Consider the following 14,362-nt stretch of genomic DNA (forward strand, 5'->3'; position numbering starts at 1 on the left):
ATAAATAAATAAATAAATAAATAAATAAATAAATAAATAAATAAATAAATAAATAAATAAATAAATAAATAAATAAATAAATAAATAAATAAATAAATAAATAAATAAATAAATAAATAAATAAATAAATAAATAAATAAATAAATAAATAAATAAATAAATAAATAAATAAATAAATAAATAAATAAATAAATAAATAAATAAATAAATAAATAAATAAATAAATAAATAAATAAATAAATAAATAAATAAATAAATAAATAAATAAATAAATAAATAAATAAATAAATAAATAAATAAATAAATAAATAAATAAATAAATAAATAAATAAATAAATAAATAAATAAATAAATAAATAAATAAATAAATAAATAAATAAATAAATAAATAAAATTTTGTATTAATTATTTATTGTTCTAATGCCTTAGGATAAACAATATTGGATTTTCCGTCTAGTTCGTAGACATATTAGTATGGGATTTTCCAATCGCGAACATGCAACTGAAAATTGTTCATATGAAAAATATGGATTTTCTTGATTTAGTCCGCAATCTTGCAAAGACTAACATTGAGCTTTATGCCATTTCCGAAGTTATAATCAGAATACGTGTAGCAATACATCGGTTCCTTTATACTTCCCAGTTATAAATGTTGCCCCGATTAGACTGTTCTTTAATTTCCTTACTGTAAGTCGAGTGCATTACAAATACGCAAACAAACATCCAAACAAACAAACACACATTCACTTTTATATCTATAGATAAGGGTTTCAAATACACCTATATAAACTTTAACACATACTTAATATTGTTGGTAGTACGCGCATTTCCGTCCTAAATATTAATACTGACAGCTACTATAGCTTTCCCTATATATAACTTTTCATCATATCAATTGGAGATGCTACGTCCACTATTGCTAGTTTGCCCAAAATATTAATATTGACGATAGAATAACCGTAAAAAATTATGACTCTATATCTTATTATCCTATATACTCGATTTTTTTAATTAACATCATATGGGAGGTGGCACGCCCTCTGTGATTACTACTTCCATTTGTGAATCAAATATTTATACAGACAGTGGAATTCCATGAGCAATTATAGTTATAGTTTCCGAAATATTATATATTTAAAATTAACTTTATATGTGAGGTACCACGCCCACTTGAAAATTCAAAAGTAGCCTATAGTTCCTTCCAGACATATAGGAAAACACTGTAAAAAATTTGAAGCAAATCGGGTGAGCCCCTTAGCCGTCTATAGCCGTCACACCCACAAATACATACAAACCCACATTCGCTTATGTATATACATATATATAGATACAATTGTTTAATCACAATATGAAAAATATGTAATTTTTCTGATTTTTAATTGTGTTGGGGCGCATCAAAACAGGTAAGTAATCTTTCGTACGTTTAACGTTTACTCATTAAAAGGCAACTTTATATCGCTATGCCTTTGAAAACCAAAAAAAATCATACGTTTTCGCTGCACCCTTATGTGCATGAATGTATGTATACGAATGAACTTGTATGTATATAAAATCGTCTAAATAATCAGCAGAACAACAAACATTCGCCGTCATGTGGTGTTCGAAAAACTCGTTGTATATTTTCGTTATATCCTTTGAACGGAGTTGACCTGTACTCTGAAATTGTCTAGCAGTGTTTATTCGAAAAAAGAAAATTATGTAAATATATAATAGTACGTTTAGATTAAATGTTCGTTAAATAACACATAATTGGTTTTGTATTGGATATAAAATAATCAGAAACCATGTTAAAATTATTGTGCGTTTGAATAAATATTTCAAAAAAATTTAAAAAATGTTAAAAATATATTTGAAAATATTATATTTTGGAATACTACGGTTAATATAAAAACATGTTAAAAATATTATTATATCTTGGATTACTACGGAGTATCAGCTGTTTGCAGTTTACAAATAATTTATGTAAGTAAAATTTTATTACTTTTTTATTTATTAAAAAGTAAGTAATGCATTCTAGCATTATTATAAAGTGATCTTAATTCTTACAGATGTACATGAATTAATTTTAGGCCATCATTGCAAATCATTATACATATTTACAATAAATAAATGGTTTACAATAGATTTTTTTTTATTATGACACGAAAAAATAATCTCTGTTATTTAATTTATCTTGTATATAAACATGTAATAACAAAAGTGTTTGGTACTTTTTTAATTTCGAACTTTTTAGGGGCTTAAACGGGTAAAAAATATGTATTGGCACCTTTTTTACATCCCACGTATCTTTTAAACCACTTAACATATAAATACATACATTCATATATGTATGTATTTTAAATTCTATTATTTACTTATCTATAAATACCAAATATAAATTTTATTATACCTTTTTGAAAATTGAAACAATCAGGGCTAAAAACGGGAAAATTAATTTTATTAAAAATTATTAAGCTAATGTTCATAAAATGTTAAACATTTGTCATACATAGTCATCATAGTTGGGGGTAGTGCACTAATTTTTAACTATCACTAATAGTTTAATTGTTTAGTGTAAAATAATTCACTCATTTTTTTAATGTTTAGTGATGAGTTGAAAAATATAAGCCTCACTCAATAATAGTGATAGTGTAGTTAAAATTGTTTAACTAATAATATTTTGAAAATAGTTAAAATATTTTTATTTGCAGCCTAATGAAATAATTTTTTCTACACTTAAATTTTTAATTAAAAAAATATTCCTGCGCTATTTTTTTCAACAAAGAAATGTTTTACTCTATTCATAGTTTAAGTTGATATATTTAAGAAAAAACGTAAAAGCGGTATATAAATACACAAATTACAATAAAAAGAGAAATAAGCAATTACACAGAAAATAATTAGCGATTATTGGCTTTAAGTAAAACAAGCTTTTCGAAATTCGAATCACTTAATTTGTTTCTCCGAGGAGAATCCACCATTCTACTAAAAGAAAATAAACGCTCTACTGGAGCAGAAGAAGCCAAAGGAGTGTTAAATTTAAAAAACATTTGCCTTATTATTGGATATTTTTTGAGACTGCAAATATCAGTGTCCAAGCTTAAAAGCAACGCACGTATTTCACTTTCTATGCCATTTTTCTGCACAAAGGTTGAAGGTCCTAATATTGAAGATGTTAATAAACTAAGTAATTTCTTCAATAACTTTTTCAATTACTGTCAATTTCCCCAAAATCTAAGAATCCTACATTATCATTGTTTTTTTGTGTTATTATTTCTTCCAATGCTGAAAAACACTTTGAAGCTTGCTCAACAAACATCTGTATATTTAATATTCTAGTTTAAACTGGAATAACTTCATGATCACTAATTTTGAATATATTAGTGCAAAGAAAATTATTGAAGCTTTTTTTTAGTTATTGTTAAATTTTTTAACTATTTGAGTTTAGTGCTTATTTCTACACTACCACTCAATTGATTTATAGTTAAAAAAATATCACTAAGGGTACTCATTTAAACGCTTAAGTTTCCCATTTGTGCAAATGAGCAAATTTGCGCGACATGTTTCATGAACCCACCTTTTCAATTTTGTGCAAGTTTATACAGAAAATTTATATTTGTCAAATAAAAATACATAAATTCAACAAAAGCTTTAATAATTTTTTTTCAAATTGTATAAATTTTAATTTTAAAATGTTGAATGAAAGTTAAATCTTTGGAACAAACGGTGGTATACATAGTTTGGAGGACTTTGTTTATGTTCTAGCTGTTGGTTAATGTTTTCATACACAATGTCATTTAATACAATCATTCTGTTCCAAAGTTACACAATTTTCACATGCACAACATTTTTATATTTTTTGATTTTTATTTCTTATAAATAAAAGTAAACAAAAGCAGCTGATTCATCAAATGCACAATAAATTCAAGTTTGCGAGTCTTAATTGTCGCGCAAACTTATCGGAGTTGTGCAAACGAATTTCCATACATTTTTTGACAGTTCATTTGCGAGAGTGTAAAAATGCACAGATTGCACAGTTTGCGAGGCTTTTAAGCGTTTACATGAGGACCCTTACTATCACTAAAAAAATATTAGTGATAAAAATATAAGCTTCACTACCACTAAAGCTGATGAAAATTAGTTAAAAATATATTTTTTAAAATAATATTTAGTGCTAGTGAAATGTTGATTGCACTCAACATTTAGTGCACTACCCCCAACTCTGATAGTCATTCAAAAATTATCACGGTTTCATTTGGAACTTTAAACTTTTTTTCTTAAGCACATGAACACAGATTTGTGTCATTTGAGACATGTTCTTGATACAAATAATTTTTCCAAAATACAAGAGGGATAAGGAAAGTTGGTACTTTTTTCTAATATGTATATTAAATTATTTCACATACGTTTACATATATTGGATGTATGACTTAAAAATGCGATATTTTTTTTTTCAAATTTGTAGCATTTATTTTTTTTTGCAACCTTTGTGCAATATAAATTTATAAAAAGTATTTGTCATTGTTAGCTATGATCTTTCCCATCTTTCTGGTAACATATGGATTCCGACCCAAAGGAACTTCTCATCTTTTGAGGCCAAAGTGAAGCGTATCCCAGAGAGAGCGTTCTGCATTGAACGAAACAAATAGTAGTCGGACGAGCTATGAATTGGACTATAAAGCGGGTGGAGCAAAACTTCCCAACCACTTCACTCTAAGGTATCTCAGCTTCAATTTCTATGGTACCCAATTTTTCAACTTTTTGATGAATCCTGCTGGATGTAGGGAAATATTTAAAAATCTTTACTATTTTCTATAGCTAAATTTTGTTGAAATTTAGTACAAATACTAATTTTAATTAAATTTTTTATGAAACAGATTTTGAAAATAATGGCTCATAATCATAGTCAGAAATAAAGTATATTTTAAGAGAAATAAAGTCGTCTTTACTTAAGAGTGGACTTTAGGTCTACCATAGACAAGATAAAATATACTTTTGACGTTAAAGTCGACTGTAAATATAAAACTAGCTGAAGCTGTTTTTAACTAATTTAAAAACAGCATCAGCTGTTCTTCACCTAGTAAAAAAGTTCGACAAAAAGTCAAAAATATTTATGATGCAAGATATTGGCAGAGATTTTGCAATTATTGAACAGTTATCAATAAAATTAGAACCAAAATATCCAAATTATGATATTAATCTTATTTTTTCCATTTTTCCACCACAATTTGCTTTTTTTCTTTAGATTTCGCTGTTTTTTACCTTTTTTGTTTATTGTTACCTTTTTTGTTTTTTTTTTAAATTTTCTATGTCAGTTGTTAAGCGGTGCCACTTGTCTATATTTTTTTGTATATTGTATGAAAACATTTTCTATATTTGAGGTGGCACCCAGTTAAAGTCGGTTCAATTTAAAACACACTTTAATTTTGACTATAGTTGCAAAATAATTAAAAGCATTTTTTTATTTTAAAGTTGTTTCCAGAAAGAACCGACTTTAGAGTTTGACTATGATTATGGGCCAATACTTTCAAGAAAATTTCGATAATTAAGATTAATACAAATAAAAGGTTTAATGTCTGTTTTTCTTATACGCATGATCATGATCTGTTAACAAATGTTGAAAGTTTAATAAAAGGAATTTTATTTAATGAAATTTAATGCAGAGTTCTTCTGTCCAAAATTATTCCGTCTTATAATTTGAAGTTTTTAAGATGATTTTCTATTTTTTCAAATCAAAAACAAAAAAAGAAAAAACGCGCTGGTGAGATAGCAATATATTTGTGAATGTAAAACCTTTGCAAGTAAAAAACGAAAACTTTTTTAAATTTCACAATAACTAAAATTTAAACGTAATCGTAATGAAAAGAAATTTTCGTGTGAGTAGTTTAATGTTTTACAAAAACCACTACGAAACACAAGATTGGGGTCTTGTAGCCCCCGTAGTGGTGTGAAAACAAATGGAATTATTACGAACTGATCGTAGGATAATATCCTTACAATATCGATGCAATGTTGTATCCTTAAATATCACATCAAATTTCAGTTATTAAATAATTTACAATCACATTTGGGGAAGCGTACCCGGTAAGCTAGTTACAAATAAAACAAAACCTTTTCTATTAATAATTATAATAATTTAATCGATTTTAAAAATAATCGATATTTAAAATCGATATCTTATTTTGTTCCTATTACCTATGGTTTTGCGATAAAGTTATAAATCTGAACAATTTTTGCCGTTTTTTGACTTTTCAAACAACAACAAATATGCTATTTTCACGTAAAAAAGATTTTTTTTAAAAAATTTAAATCTCAAAGTTTATTTTAATAACATCGGGCGATCCCTCTTTGAGTTATCATTAGTTATGTGGAGAAACGTTTGAACAAATTTATCCTGGAACCACAATACATCAAAATTGTGTGTTGGTTTAAAAAACCCTTTTTTCGATTTGTTGACTTGTATAATTGAATACGACGCACAGTGGGGGAACTGAAAAAAAGTGGAAATAAATCTGTAACTTCTAACCGAATAACCCGATTTTAATAAGACTTTCCATGGCTATAGAGGAGGTTTTGATAAGTTTAAGTTTTGAATTTGCGCTTGAAACTACAAGGGAGAGCCCAGCCATAATGCACCAAATTGGGGCACCTCGGGCATACCAAAAATTATTTTTTTACCAACCTTGGTCTGCCTTTTTGCTAATAACGGATCCAAATCTTTTCCGATTTTCTTGAAATATATTTTTTACATTAATCGTAAAAAATAACTGTTTATAAAACTCTACTGAGTCAAAAGTTATTTGTATTAAAATTGTAAAAAAATAAAAAAAAAAAATTGAAAATAATAACATAATTCCTATTATTGCGTAAGACTTCCAAATTAAACCTATTTTTTATGTAAATTTCAACCTTTTCTCTAAAAATTTAAATTTTGGGAATTGTGGGATTGTCATTAAAACTTTTCAAAAATTGTATTTTTTTTTAGATTTTTGTCTCTGTTGAAGGTACCGAGGCTATGGCTTAGATTCCCTTTGAAAAATATTTAAAAAAGAGGTTTCAATTATTTGAAAAGAGAGAAAATTTGGCATACAATTAAAATTTACACAAAAAATAGGTCTACTTCGGAACACCTGGAACTCGTAGTAATACAAATTTTTAAATTATTTTTCATCCGTAGTACTTCCCAAAGTGTTACCTTTTAGAAAAATGCAAGTACTCATGTACTTTTTTCTTTTCTACCTTAGTCTGGATTTTTAATAACTTTTGGGCATCGTGGCCTTTGTGTTTGAAGTTCAAACAAATTCAAAACTGAAGTTACAGATTTATTTCCACTTTTTTTCAATTACACTGTGTGACGTTTAGTTGGTAAAAAAAGAAAACTCTATATGTACATTAAACTATTAACATTCCACACAACGGTTTCAAAAGCTTTGAGTTCTGTTATTCAGTAACATAATTGTTAAATATAAAAGCTTTCGTACACAAATATTTGTATGTTTGGATTAACGAAAAAAGCTCCAAATGGTTTACGAATTCGCTTAACGAAGTACAAAGAAACGGCATTGTCTCTTTCGAAATGTTGATGGAGTATTTTCCTGTATGATTTTGAATTACTCTCTGTTTAGAACATAGGACCAAATTTTAAATCTATTATTTATCAATATAAATTAGTTTTAACAGTATATTTTAGTTTATATCTCATTAATCTTTAAAGATTTCTTTAAAAACACATATTATTTTCTATATGTTTAGTTTTGGGTAAAGATACATTTTTGAAATTTAATGTTAGTCCAGTTAGTGACAATACATCTGCGAGAGTGCAAAAATACACAGTTTGCTAGGCGGTAAGCGTTTACATGAGGACCCTTATTATTTTCAGACACAATGCCATTTAATCCAATCATTCTGTTCCAAAGTTACACAATTTTCACATGCACAAAATTTTTATATTTTTTGATTTTTATTTCTTATAAATAAAAATAAACAAAAGCAGCTGATTCATCAAATGCACAATAAATTCAAGTTTGCGAGTCTAAATTGACGCGCAAACTTATTGGAGTTGTGCAAACGAATTTCCATACATTTTTTGACAATTCATTTGCGAGAGTGTAAAAATGCACAGTTTGCGAGACATATAAGCGTTTACATGAGGACCCTTATTAACTTCTGTTAATTCGAAAATATATATACTTATCATGTTTATATGTATATTATTTCTTAAAAAAGCAACAGAAAATACATAAGTATCATGATGGAAAAACATGTCCCGTGCGACAGTCATTAAAGTTAATTAAAAACTGTAATGTATAATACAGAAGCACAATTACTGATGCTAGAAAAACATCAAGTTCAAGGATCAACTTAACAAAAGTTAAGGATCGCATAGTAATAGGAAAGAGAGGTCTGCGGGAGCCTATGATAGCTAGCTATCAGCCGGGAGGGGGGTTCGTGACCTTCTCTCACTAAACTCAAGTTCGCACATACAATTTTAATAACACTCCCTATTTAGTAACTAAAATCTATAAATTACTCTACTTCAGTGGACCGGAATAGCGTTTGTACAAAAATAAACAAACAAGCCCCTTCAACGCTATCTAAATGTAAATAACAAATTGGTATTGACCACAATATTCTTTCTTTTCCCAGGTGGTATTGGGAATAACGCTTCAAAACCCGCCCATCCATAATCTTAGTAGCGTATTAATATTTTTGCCTAAGATCCCACAAATAAACGCGATAATCTCTAACTAATCAGCCCATAACGAAAACATACTAGGGTATTTTAGCAATTCATATTGAACATTTTTTTCATATTTATTAATTCAACTTGCATCTACAAAATTTAACATTATTTATTTAGAAAAAAGTGTATTAAAATATTTTGAAATTCTGCTTATAACAAAACTATAAAAATGCTTTAAACTCGGATAAATCATTTACGTTAACGGTTACGGTTTCAAATAAAGTTTGAAAGTAATTGGAAAATAATTATTACAATTATAAACAAATCATCAATAAAACGAATAAAAAAAAATTAAAGCAAATCAAAAGAATAACATGAAGAATAATATTATACATATGTTTTGTTATTGTCTATTGTTTTCATTCATTGATATTTTAGTTTTATGTTCATTTAGTTTAGTGATCAATTAACTGCATGTGGATAATGTTCTTCTACCTACAAAACTATATTAAATTATGCAAAAATAAAGAATATAAATAAAGAAAAATAACAAAAGCAAACTAACAAAAAAAAATTTCATTAAGCCTATAATTTTAACATTTTGATTTTAAGCAAATTAAATCGTTTGGTTTTCGTTTTAGATCACTTAATGCAAAATTACATTTTAAGACTTTTACTTCAAAGATAAACAAAATGTTGGAATTATAGGCTAATATTTTATTTTAATTGATAAAAGAAATCTGTCTACTTTAAACTGGATCAAATTACAAGAACAATATTTATGAAATTCAGAAAAATTATAAAAGAAGAATAATAAAATGTGTAACAAAGAAAACAATACGATTTATATTACGATTTTCATTCTTTCATAATCATTGTGGAAGTTATTCATTGATAGTTTTTGGACGAAATTACTACTTTATATATGCAAGAACATAATTATAGGTACAAAATATAAAATTTAGATTAACTCACCACACTTTCGATGAACGATGAGGCCTCCTCGATCACAGGTGTTGGTTTTGATGTAGGTTTGTTTAGCTGTTTAAAAATTAGATTATTTCTTGCATATATGGATTTAGTTGTATTTTGTATAAAATTAAGTCATATCTGAGCGTAAATCTAGGTTGATAGTGGTATTATAAAGTGGTGTAAGATGATGTTGGTTTTCTCCTAATGCTTTTGTTGTGGTTTCAATTAATGGGTTGGTTCAGAATCAATCGGTTGGTGAAATTTTCTTAGGATCGTGGTCCTGGATCTTTGGTGGTAAAATCTTATTTATGACAATATAAGATGCTCAATTTAATATCACGTTGAACAATCTTCGGCTGGTCAATCTTCGTTGGCACAATGTTAAGTTGCACAATCAATATGATTAATGATCGATGATTATTGTGGATTCTACGGTTAACTAATTGGTGTTATAATTGTGTTCTTTGATTAACTTTTCCGGCCGAAGTTTTCGTGGAGTCTCTGGCCGAGATTCGTACTAGAGCTTTTAGACTCTTGGTATTAAGTTCATGGGCTTTTCCCGTTCCAATACGAATCGATCTCCAAATTTTAAAAGGTGTTTGGAGATTATGATACGTATCTTGAAGGGATGTTGGAAAATCTATGGATGAAAAACGTGTATTTGATCTTAGCAAGTGAAGAACCACGTTGCTCAAAATGTCTTACCTCTTGAATTTGTGGAATCTTGGCATCGGAAACACGGAGAATTGCCTTACTTCTAGAAATATGTGTCCCAATTTCGAGGTTAGGTATGGTTTTCCAAAGAAATAATTTAACTCTATGTAAAACCTCACAAATAGAATTTATCTTCTTCGAAATTTAGCAAATTTGGAACGTTTTGGTTATTCAAAAAATTTAAGCAATTTTTTCTCAATTTAAACTTTCTCAGATATATGATTAATGGTCAAAAGTTTCCAAGATTACGAAAATTGTTCTGATTCTGATGAAGTTTAGATTAAAAAGGAAGTATGTCATGGCCGATAGTTCGGACCATGTCGTGTTTTGGGTCATAGGGTTGTATTACAGGGTAAGTTACTCTATAATTTCCTACAAACAAATGCAACATTATGTACCACTGAATAAGATTTTTGGTGCCACCGAATAGTTTATAGAGCAATAAATAGATAATTTTTTGTTCAATGTAAAAATAAACGCATAAATAAAGAAATATTCGGAATTATTCTATTCGAAAAACAAAAATTTTAATGCAATAGGGTCGAATTATAGAATGAAATTTATACTTTATCTCTTAAATTTTAAGCTAACATATTTAACAACAACAATAAAACATTAGCAAATTCCAACAACTTCAAATTACAACAATTTGTAACCAATTTCTTTTATTGCAACATTTTTCATAATTTTATCACAAATTTTAGCAAAGGAAAGAAATTTAAAAAAAAAATGTTTGTTTTTTAAATTTTATGGTCTTATACATGTCGTTGCAAATGTCTCTGAAAATTAATTCTGTATTAGTCCCGTGCGAATGCCTCGGTTTTCATGCAAATTAAAACTTGCCCAAAATCAAACCTAGCACATCTTATAAGGCTAATTAAGAACTATAAATTAAGCATTTTTCGAAATAAAAATCCGATTTATTTCGACTTTTCTATCACTTGAAATGTGTACGGTACCGTTCGACATAATGGAATTGCTCATATGTATATTTATTAGGGTATTCATTCGACTAATGATCGTTCGATTAATCGAATAATTTCTTACGAATAATTATTCGAACAATTTAAAAATGGCCATTTTCGAATAACGAATAATTCGAACAATTCTATGTAGAATAATTTAATAAAACGAATAAATGTTCATTATATTTAAATTTATAAAATTGCTTAAAAGTTTTCATAATTTCAAATTTAAATAAGTAATAATGACTCACAAAAATTGTACTGTTTCTGAAATTCGACAAATAACTAAAGACAAAGGGACTTTCGATCACTGTAGATGAGTGTTCCGATAGCTCCTTCTATAAATATATAAATATTACTGCAAGAAGTTACAATTCTAAAAACAAATCTTTCAAAATTTTTAACTTAGGACTTGAACCAATGAAAATAAAAGGTACGGAATAAAATATTTGTTATTTAGCTGGCGAAATATTAGAAGAATCGCAATTAAAAATCAAAATTTTAACTTAGATTAAAGTGGAGTTGAATGTGATTTTGAAACGGTCGTCGAAAGTGATATTGAGGATGACATTTATAATGATTACATTGAAAAAGATGAAGGCCATGATCTTAAAATATATTTATGTATATAAGTGATGTGATAATAAATCGAATGATAAACACAAATATTGCAAACTAACGTTTTGTTGAGCATGGAGTTCGTCTTATACATGATTTTGAACATCTTTGTCTAACATGGTAATAAACTTTTTGCGTATTTGTAAATGCGTCAATCATACACTCAAATTAGCCACGTTCACTGACAATGATATCAAACTTTGGACAGATTCCCTTTGTTGTGTAATCCCCAAGACCACATTATTAATTAAAGATTCGGCAACATTGATAGAGCTTGATGTATAATACAATTTGTTATAAATAATTTAGAAATAGTGAATATATATTGTATAAAGCATAGCTCCAAAACGGAAACTATAGGGTTTGCTATTAATTTTTTTTGTAGATTGTTCGGGAGTTAATCTTATCAGAATATTTCTGTTTAAAATTTAATGATGGACTTTGTTTTCGAATGTTTTTTAACATTATCAATACTTGAATTGTTAACTTTAACGTTATTTTTTGTTTTTCTTTAACAATAAAATATTATTCTTTACTTTTTTTTAAACAAAAAATAAATTATTCGAATAATTCGATTAAATTTCAACGTGTGATCCAATTATTCGAACAAGTTAAAATCTCTTATTCGAATTATTCGTTTTATTCGAACAAGAGAAAAATCCAATAATTCGAATATTCTAATATTTATAACAGTATTGATCCGTTAAAGAAAAATTAGGTATGTATGTCAAATTTAATTTATTCTGTCAATGATCATACTAAATATCTCAACACCATTTTGAATACTTAATTACTTTAAGTACATTATTTTCTTACTCACTAGTTCATTATTTGTTACTAAATGAACAAATTAATTTTTTATAATTAGTTTTTAATTTAGAATCGTTAAAGGAATACTTAATGGTTTAATGATTTATGTCAAAATATTTGTTCGGAAGAAACAACTTTCCGCTGCATAATTAATATTTCAGTAATTTCGATAAGATTAAAGAAAATACTTAATTGGCGATTGTTGTAAGCGAACATAATATGTACGTACATACATTCATTGATATGTGTTCGAGTGAGTAGTTATATGTATTTGGAAATTCTAATTTATTCATAATGAATTTTAATTTAATACTCATAACACACTCACATTCTGTTGAGCTAAAGGTATAACGTAAAAATGCGTTCTGATTTCTGTAGATACATTTATACATTGATACAATAATTTGTTCGTTCGTTCATTCTCTCGTTCAGTTATTCATTTTCATTCTATAAATATATGAACCTAAATCCTAAAAACGTACGCACACACAAACGCACGCAGACGGTAGCTTGTCGTCACACGTACAATTTGCGGTTACATGCTGTCAAACCATAGAAAGGTGAGCGTTTAATTTTTACTTACAAACACATCCATACACACGCACTTTCCTCAAAATATTTGATCAAGGGTCGTCTATGTGTTTTGAATAAACACTCCAAACAATTCATATTTCACCGTCGAGAATGTTTGAGTGTATGCATGTACAGTGGCGGGCAAATGTGAGTTGCAAACAAAAATATTTTATATTACTCTACTAGGAGAGGAAGTGGTTTAAAAATAATTTAGCTTACGTTTATGTTTAAGGAGTGAGATCGAAAAAATCATAGCATACATAAATGTTAATAAAAACGAATCCACTAAACCTACAGTTTTGATTATTTTTTATTTGATTGAAATTGTTATTTTAGTTGTCAAAATATTTGACATATTCTAAAAACCGGTTTTCGAATAATTCGAAAAAGCATAATTTTTAAAAACCGGTTTTCGGTTTCTTCTATCAAAAACCGGTTCGAATAACCGGTTTTTAGCCTTTTTTGTCAATTTAAGAATTGAGTGGCTTGTAATTTCTACATTTTTCATTTGCGACCCCACAAAGTATATATATTCTGGATCGTTATAGATAGCGAAGTCGATATTGCCATGTCCGTCTGTCTGCCTGTATGTTGAAATCAACTTTCCGTGGCCCCCAAATAACTTACATACGTGATTCATATATGAATATATCGGGAATTCTTCCGGCTCGATTGATATTTAATATTTGGCTGAGATATAAGGAAAAAACCAGGACAACCTCGATTTTTGACCTATTTTTGACTCATATCTAGATTACTAAATCTTTAATAAAGACAATATGGATAACTAATGATAGGTATTTCAAAGACCTGTGCAACGACATATATAAGACCATAGTAAGTTGGACCCTACAAGGGGTCAAAATCGGAAAAATATTTTTTTGAATTTTTTTTGTCATAAATTGTTTTTCCCCAAAAAATATTTTTTAAAAATAAAAAATTAAAAAAAAAAAATTGGAAAAAACTTTTTAAAAAAATTAAAAAACTATTTTTAAGTATAATTTGGTGAAGGGTATATACGATTCGGCGCAGCCGAATATAGCTCTCT

The sequence above is a fragment of the Calliphora vicina genome, chromosome 1 (genome assembly GCF_958450345.1).
Source record: "Calliphora vicina chromosome 1, idCalVici1.1, whole genome shotgun sequence".
NCBI classification, from domain to species: Eukaryota; Metazoa; Arthropoda; class Insecta; order Diptera; family Calliphoridae; genus Calliphora; species Calliphora vicina.